Genomic DNA, 7,409 nt, shown 5'->3' on the forward strand with positions numbered 1-7,409 from the left:
AATCACGCCGGCTTGCTCGCGTCAACACGGAAGCTAGCCAGGAAGACCGCAAGTACCGCTATGATGCAACCCATCGCCAAGTTTCGTTCCGTCCCGGCGACGAGGTGTTACTTTGGACCCCATTACGCACTCCTGGCCTTTGTGACAAGTTACAGCACCGTTACATTGGTCCTTACACAGTTCTTGCAAAAACCTCCCCGGTCAACTATCGCGTCTCCCCTGTTTACCCTCCTCCGGACTGTCGTTACCGTGGCACTGAAGTTGTCCACGTTTCACGTATGAAACCTTTTGTTCGGCGCATTCCTGCGGACTAATTGCGGCCAGGCTGGCCGCTTGAACTGCGCGGGCGAAATAGTGTGAGCACTGTGTGGCGATTCATCTTCCACACTGCTGAACGTGCTGCTTCATCTTCATCCTGCTCCCTCTTGTAGATACCCATCGTCATCGCGGAGTGTGTTTGGCTGCAGTGTGCGACCAAGGCTTCAGGTCTGTAATAAAGCCTGATTCCCCAAGTCCGACCTTCGCGTTACCTTACAATATAAATATTGCAGCACCCCTCGCCATAGGAGCGATCAGAAGCTGTACAAGCATCATCGCTACTGCCAAGCAAGCTCGTGCCAGGACTGAGTACAAGATTTATGCCGTGTTTATTATTATTTTTCTTTTGCTGCTGTAATGATGTATATACGTGAAAATTGATGATTGAGTGATGCGGTATGCTGGCAAGGTAAGTGAGCCAGTGCGTTCATTTTGTGGATTTTGGAATTATATATGTGATGCACACAGATCTGAGCCGTTTCACATTCATTTTGCTCAGTGCGCTTGCTTTCTGGGCAATCAGTCGTATTTTCATCGTGCGGATTATTTCCTGGTGCTTACATGCTCATGAGGTGTTCAGCTAACTTGTTTCAAGCTTTAAAAATTTAGAACGGGTTCTATAAGCTTCTAAGAGTTGGGCTGTCTAAATAGCCGTCTTGGCTGATGAGACAATTTTTAAAATAATGCTCGGTTGTTAAATAACGAAAATAAATCAGATGACTTATCGTTAAATATCCGGTCGCTTTTGCTGTAAAAGTTCCATCTAGTTTGAGAAAATTAAGCTGTATTCTACGGAATAAACTTATTGTAGGTTTCATGTAAATATCGCGGAAACTGTTTGTTCTGATGCGTTGGAATCCCTCATACGCGCTCTATGACAAGCGCGGACACTTGGTTTTGCTAGAATTATTAAATTGCAGCATTAGCATGCAAGAACGCGCTTCGGGAGGATAAGGCTTGAGTGCGCTACGGTTGCAAATTGCAACATCATGACTCCAGCAAAACAAAGTGATCGCGCCTTTCTCGCGGATTCACGGATCCTGATTACCTATTGCGGCTTTGCGCTAATGCGTTTTCAGTAGTGTCGCATGAAGTCAAGCGCATAAAATATATTGATGTGATAGTGCAGTTGGTGGCAGTGAGCAGACATTATTTTTTCTACCTTTTCACCCTATATTTGCCTGCAATGTAAAAGTCTAGGCGAAAAGGAAATATTTAATTAAAACACTTTTCTTCATACAGCTGACCAAGATGGAACCTGCCGCAGATCCGACCAGTCGCAGACATCAAGTGATCGACAGGCTGCCAAAAGAAGGAGACCAAGCCTCAAGCCCATCTTCCATATGTGGCACACACGCAGTCATATATATATCCACGCTTATTAAAAAGCAAATCGCGAGCTTTTTCTGAACGGTGTTGACAAATAAATTTTTCCCCAAATACTGCAGCTTTTGTTTCTTCATGGCATCAGAAAATCTACTGCTTTTCCTGATGCATTTGTATGTGCTACCCCGTTATATATGCATGGGCCACGATATATTAAAGGGCAACTCCGGTGGTTTTTTCGTCATTTTGTGCTTTTATTTGAATTACAATCCTCGGCACGTCCTGACTCCAACACAAAAAACCGCTTTCCAAAATTCCAATTAGAAGTATTTAAAAAAAAGAAAAACCGCAAATCGAAACCGAAACTGCTTTCACGGCCAGAAACGACGTCACATTTGACGAAATGGTGACGTCACACTCAGTATTAGAAAAACACTCGCACGTGCGTTGGATGGTGAAAATAAAGTATGGAAATCATGACGCACTGCACAAAATGTCTGAGGTAGTTCAATATAAGCCTCACAATTTCATAATCACGCGGGAAGTGAACATTAACGCCTGTATACTGTTTGTGACATCAGAAACTCAGTGTTGCCCGCAGAAATACTCTCAACTTAAGCCATGAAAACGGCATATTTTAAAGCCGTATTGCGCCTGAACGGATTATCGTACGGAACCCAAATTTTGTAGAATGCGTCAGGACGGAGATAAGAACCTGTAGTAAAAGTTCCACTACAATATTCGAATGTCAAAAAACCCCCGGAGTTGCCCTTTAAATGCATGGCATGATACCTGCACGAGGGGCGATGCCGGCCACTAACCGGCGTCGGGAAGCAACCGGCCGACGTACGGTCTTTCGTCAGCAAAATGCTAGGGCAGACGAGCGGCCGACCATTCAGTAACGCTGGCAGACGGCAGGCCCACGTGCGGCAGGTGGTCGATCACGTCGGGCCAAAAGGTCGGGCCGTAGTCGATTGCCGAAAATCGGCCGACGTTAGGTCAGTGTCAATCCCCGACGCCGGCCCTCATTCGGGTGCCGAAGGTCGGCCGGCCACTTTTTGGTCCGCGAGAAAGGTCGGCCCTACCTTTTGCCACACACTTTTTTTTGCTTGGGTAGACGCTCTAGGGAAAGAAGCGTTTAGGGGTAGCTCGGCTGGAAACGCCGATTGGTGGACACGTCGCGGCCTAGCGTGACATTTTTTGCGTCGGCTCGATGCTTAACCGGACGTGAAGTGGCCGAAAACTGGGTTTGCTTGTTTTTTTCGTCCCTAGACGCTCTAGGGAATCGCTAGGTGCCCCTCCGTTCTGGCAACGCGCGCGATTCCGGCATTCGGTTCGTGGATCTCGCTGCTGCATGGCTGCGGCGCGTTCGGTCACCGACCCAAGCAAAAAAAAGTGTGTGGCAAAAGATAGGGCCGACCTTTCTCGCCGACCAAAAAGTGGCCGGCCGACCTTCGGCACCCGAATGAGGGCCGGCGTCGGGGATTGACACTGACCTAACGTTGGCCGATTTTAGGCAATCGACTACGGCCCAACCTTTTGGCCCGACGTGACCGACCACCTGCCGCACGTGGGCCTGCCGTCTGCCAGCGTTACTGAATGGTCGGCCGCTCGTCTGCCCTAGCATATTGCTGACGAAAGACCATACGTCGGCCGGTTGCTTCCCGACGCCGGTTAGTGGCCGGCATCGCCCCTCGTGCAGGTATCATGCCATGCATTTAATATATCGTGGGCCATGCATATATAACGGGGTAGCACATACAAATGCATCAAGAAAAGCAGTAGCTTTTCTGATGTCATGAAGAAACAAAAGCTGCAGTATTTGGTGAAAAATTTATTTGTCAACAGCGTTCAGAAAAAGCTCGCGATTTGCTTTTTAATAAGCGTGGATATATGACTGCGCGTGTGCCACATATGGAAGATGGGCTTGAGGCTTGGTCTCCTTCTTTTGGCAGCCTGTCGATCACTTGATGTCTGCGACTGGTCGGATCTGCGGCAGGTTCCATCTTGGTCAGCTGTACGAAGACAAGTGTTTTAATGAAATATTTCCTTTTCGCCTAGACTTTTACATTGCAGGCAAATATAGGGTGAAAGGTAGAAAAAATAATGTCTGCTCACTGCCACCAACTGCACTATCACATCAATATATTTTATGCGCTTGACTTCATGCGACCCTACTGAAAACGCATTAGCGCAAAGCCGCAATAGGTAATCAGGATCCGTGAATCCGCGAGAAAGGCGCGATCACTTCGTTTTGCTGGAGTCATGATGTTGCAATTTGAAACCGTAGCGCAGTCAAACCTTATCCTCCCGAAGCGCGTTCTTGAATGCTAATGCTGCAATTTAATAATTCTAGCAAAACCAAGTGTCCGCGCTTGTCATAGAGCGCGTATGAGGGATTCCAACGCGGCTGAACAAACAGTTTCCGCGATATTTACATGAAACCTACAATAAGTTTATTCCGTAGAATACAGCTTAATTTTCTCAAACTAGATGGAACTTTTACAGCAAAAGCGACCGGATATTTAACGATAAGTCATCTGATTTATTTTCGTTATTTAACAACCGAGCATTATTTTAAAAATTCGGCTATTTAGACAGCCCAACTCTTAGAAGCTTATAGAACCCGTTGTAAATTTTTAAAGCTTGAAACAGGTTAGCTGAACACCTCATGAGCATGTAAGCACCAGGAAATAATCCGCACGATGAAAATACAACTGCTTGCCCAGAAAGCAAGCGCACAGAGCAAAATAAATGTGAAACGGCTCAGATCTGTGTGCATCACATATATAATTCCAAAATCCACAAAATGAACGCACTGGCTCACTTACCTTGCCAGCATACCGCATCACTCAATCATCAATTTTCACGTATAGACATCATTACAGCAGCAAAAAAAAAAATAATAATAATAATAATAAACACGGCATAAACATTGTACTCAGTCCTGGCACGAGCTTGCTTGGCAGCAGCGATGATGCTTGTACAGCTTCTGATCGCTCCTATGGCGAGGGGTGCTGCAATATTTATATCAGTGATAGCATTTGACATTTAACTGGGTTGCATGCGTCCCATCGATGTGAGTCGGATAATCGAATTTTTCAAACAAAATCAGCGCTAATACCTGTCCGGCAAGTGCACCGCCATAAAGAAGTGAAAGGCCAGCGTTTTAGTGTAGAGGAGACCAAGGACTTCGGGCTTCGGCGAAACGAGCTTCCACTGTCGCAGCCAGTTTCCAGATCAGCTGATATCGCCTCCCTGCACGATCAGCGCAAGGCGCGCATACCAATTACAAAATATGCATTTACAGTAACAAGATGCGCATAAGTCTCAAAACAATACATAATTAGTTGCAGTTCATTATCGTATAGAAGAAAATCAGCGCTAATTTGACTTACCTGATGGGTATACATGTCAGTGCATGCACTTCGATATGAAGTGAAAGACGGGCGTTTTGGGGCAGAGGAGATCGGACCTCGGACTGCAGCGAAAAGAGCTAATTCCACCGCCACAGCATCGTTTCCAAGTCGGCTCAGCACGTCTTCCTGCGCAATCAGAGCGAAATGCGCACACATCGATTATAAAAAAAAAAAAAAAAAAAAATGCACGTAGTAACAAGATGCGCATATATATACGCGCTCCAGAAACAGTTGCAGTATATTGTCGTATCGAACAAAATATGTGCTAATTGGACTTACCTGATCGGTATAGTGAGTGTCCCTCCATGTTAAAAGGCGAGCATTTTGGGGCAGGAGATACCGAAGGACCCAGACTGCAAAATGAGCCAATTCTGCCACCGCAGCCAGCCGCAGCCTTGTTTCCAAACGGCTCAGCAAGTCTTCCTGCGCGATCAGCGCCCACACCAATTATATATATATATGAAGAAAGATGCAAGGGGTATATAACAAGACGAACATATGCTCCAAAACAATACATTATTATGTTCAGTATAATATCGAATCTAGCAAAAAGCTCCTCTGATCAAGACCGAAAGATCATGTACTTACGCATGTTTTGGTGAACTTCGGCACGAAGAATCTGTACAAGCGGCTGCAATCATCAGCTGCATATATGGGCTGTTCTTTTCAAACGCTGACTGCACCAGGAGGTTGAGACAGATTGAATTTGCGCGAAATAAAAGCGGACGATAAGACACGGCCGGTCTCGAGGGAGAGAGCGCTTCTCTTCTCTTACGGCCTCTCCAATGGGGTCTGTTTCAACCGCCCGCCGCGCCTCGGTGGGGTCGCCACCGCCCCACTGCTGCTCCTCCGCTACAGCCGTTCACGCGCAAGGGAAACGCGCGCTCGCTTTTAGCTTCGCCCGCGTCAATTGCAACTGGCAGGTCCTGACATTTCGCCCCTTATGGTTTATACAAAGTCCGTCATCAACATCGAACATTTATCGTGTACGAGGAATAAAATACAGTCAACAATCCGCTCACGCGCGCTCCTTCGTCAGTGCGGCCGTGCACGGTCGAATGAAGCTTCGGGTACACTTCAACATTTTTTGCCTCAAAGTTTTGTACAAAAATAAATTTACCAGGCTATGCAATCTGCCTTTGAATGTTTTAAGCAGGTGTAGCGCGACCTGACGTGAGTGCATGGTGAACTGTTGGGTGGAGATTCTGTCAGCCGCTACCGTTTTCGTTTAGATCAGAAGGCACCGGCAAAAATTCATGGCGCGTCTCAGATTCAGAGTAAATAACAAAAATTTACCCATGTAGTAAAAATTTCACTTGTCTAGTGGACTGGGCTGTTCTAGCTTCGTTCAAAACGTATCAGTCGGTTGAAAGACCGAAGATGTATATGTAGTCTCGCGACTACTTTTAATCAATGAAATGGGCATAAACAGTTAAGCAGAATCGAAAAGAGCAGCAAACAATAAAAAAATTTTCCTTCAAAGTTTTACATTGCACTATATGTTCATCAATTCATCAAAATGCGACCTGCGTCTAGAAAATTCAGGCTCAAAATCTTCCTGCACGGCTTGTGCACATAAGGAGTTGGCCTTTCGGTCTTATCTGTCACTTTCCTGGTACAATTAATTGAGGAGAATTCTGAGAAATTTTTCAAATATCAAAGAAACGGACCTAATAACATAGCTGTTGTCAATTCCTTTCTGGCAACTCAGTGTTGAGTTCTGAAATGCAGACTGAATCAGGACCTTGAGTACTTCGAGAACATTTGTGTGTAGTAGGTGCACGGCAGCTTTTTCTAAAAAAAAAGGTTTGTCCAATAGGGCAACAAGCTCTGGTTTCGGATAATGCAGTCCACTAGAACATTGTCCTCGTAGAAGAGCGTACTACATGGGGTTGCTTCTTTCGCTAGTTTCAAGAAGAATAGCGCAAGCGTCAGACCCGAAGTTGATTAACTAAACGATATATCCAGCTACGTAAGGTGAACCGGAATATGTGACAGTGGAAAATGGGATGGTAGGAGATGCCATCACTTCCTTTCGTGCCTTGATTTTGCTCTCAGATGAAACGTCCGTCTTGACAATGTAGTCATGTATAGTCATGTGCCGCTAGCTGTTACGGCCCTCGCATCTGGCATATGTCATTCCCTTCCGCCCATTAACCTTACTTTCCCGAAGAGAGCCTCAATTTGTCGCTATATAAGGCTTGACATGAGTCTTCAGTGAGAGTGTCCTTCTTTAAGGCTTTAGAAGTTTCTTGCATACTTTCGGTATTACAGGGGAACTCATATGTAAGTCACTGCATCGAGTATCACCTTCATCATTGATTGGCCTTTTTTTTACCACTTCGA

General features: G+C 45.8%; 1 long non-coding RNA gene across 1 annotated transcript; it reads right to left on the minus strand.

The window, feature by feature from the left end:
* Positions 1-3,465: 3,465 nt before the first annotated feature.
* On the minus strand, positions 3,466-5,791 carry LOC146174571 (uncharacterized). The gene is made up of 5 exons (XR_014701893.1): positions 5,652-5,791; positions 5,343-5,486; positions 5,043-5,189; positions 4,769-4,902; positions 3,466-3,659 (listed from the first exon to the last, which is right to left on the minus strand). It is a non-coding gene; the product is annotated as an uncharacterized LOC146174571 (long non-coding RNA).
* Positions 5,792-7,409: the final 1,618 nt, after the last annotated feature.

Source organism: Amblyomma maculatum, chromosome 11 (genome assembly GCF_055883805.1).
Source record: "Amblyomma maculatum isolate TAMU_Amacu chromosome 11, ASM5588380v1, whole genome shotgun sequence".
Taxonomy (NCBI): domain Eukaryota; kingdom Metazoa; phylum Arthropoda; class Arachnida; order Ixodida; family Ixodidae; genus Amblyomma; species Amblyomma maculatum.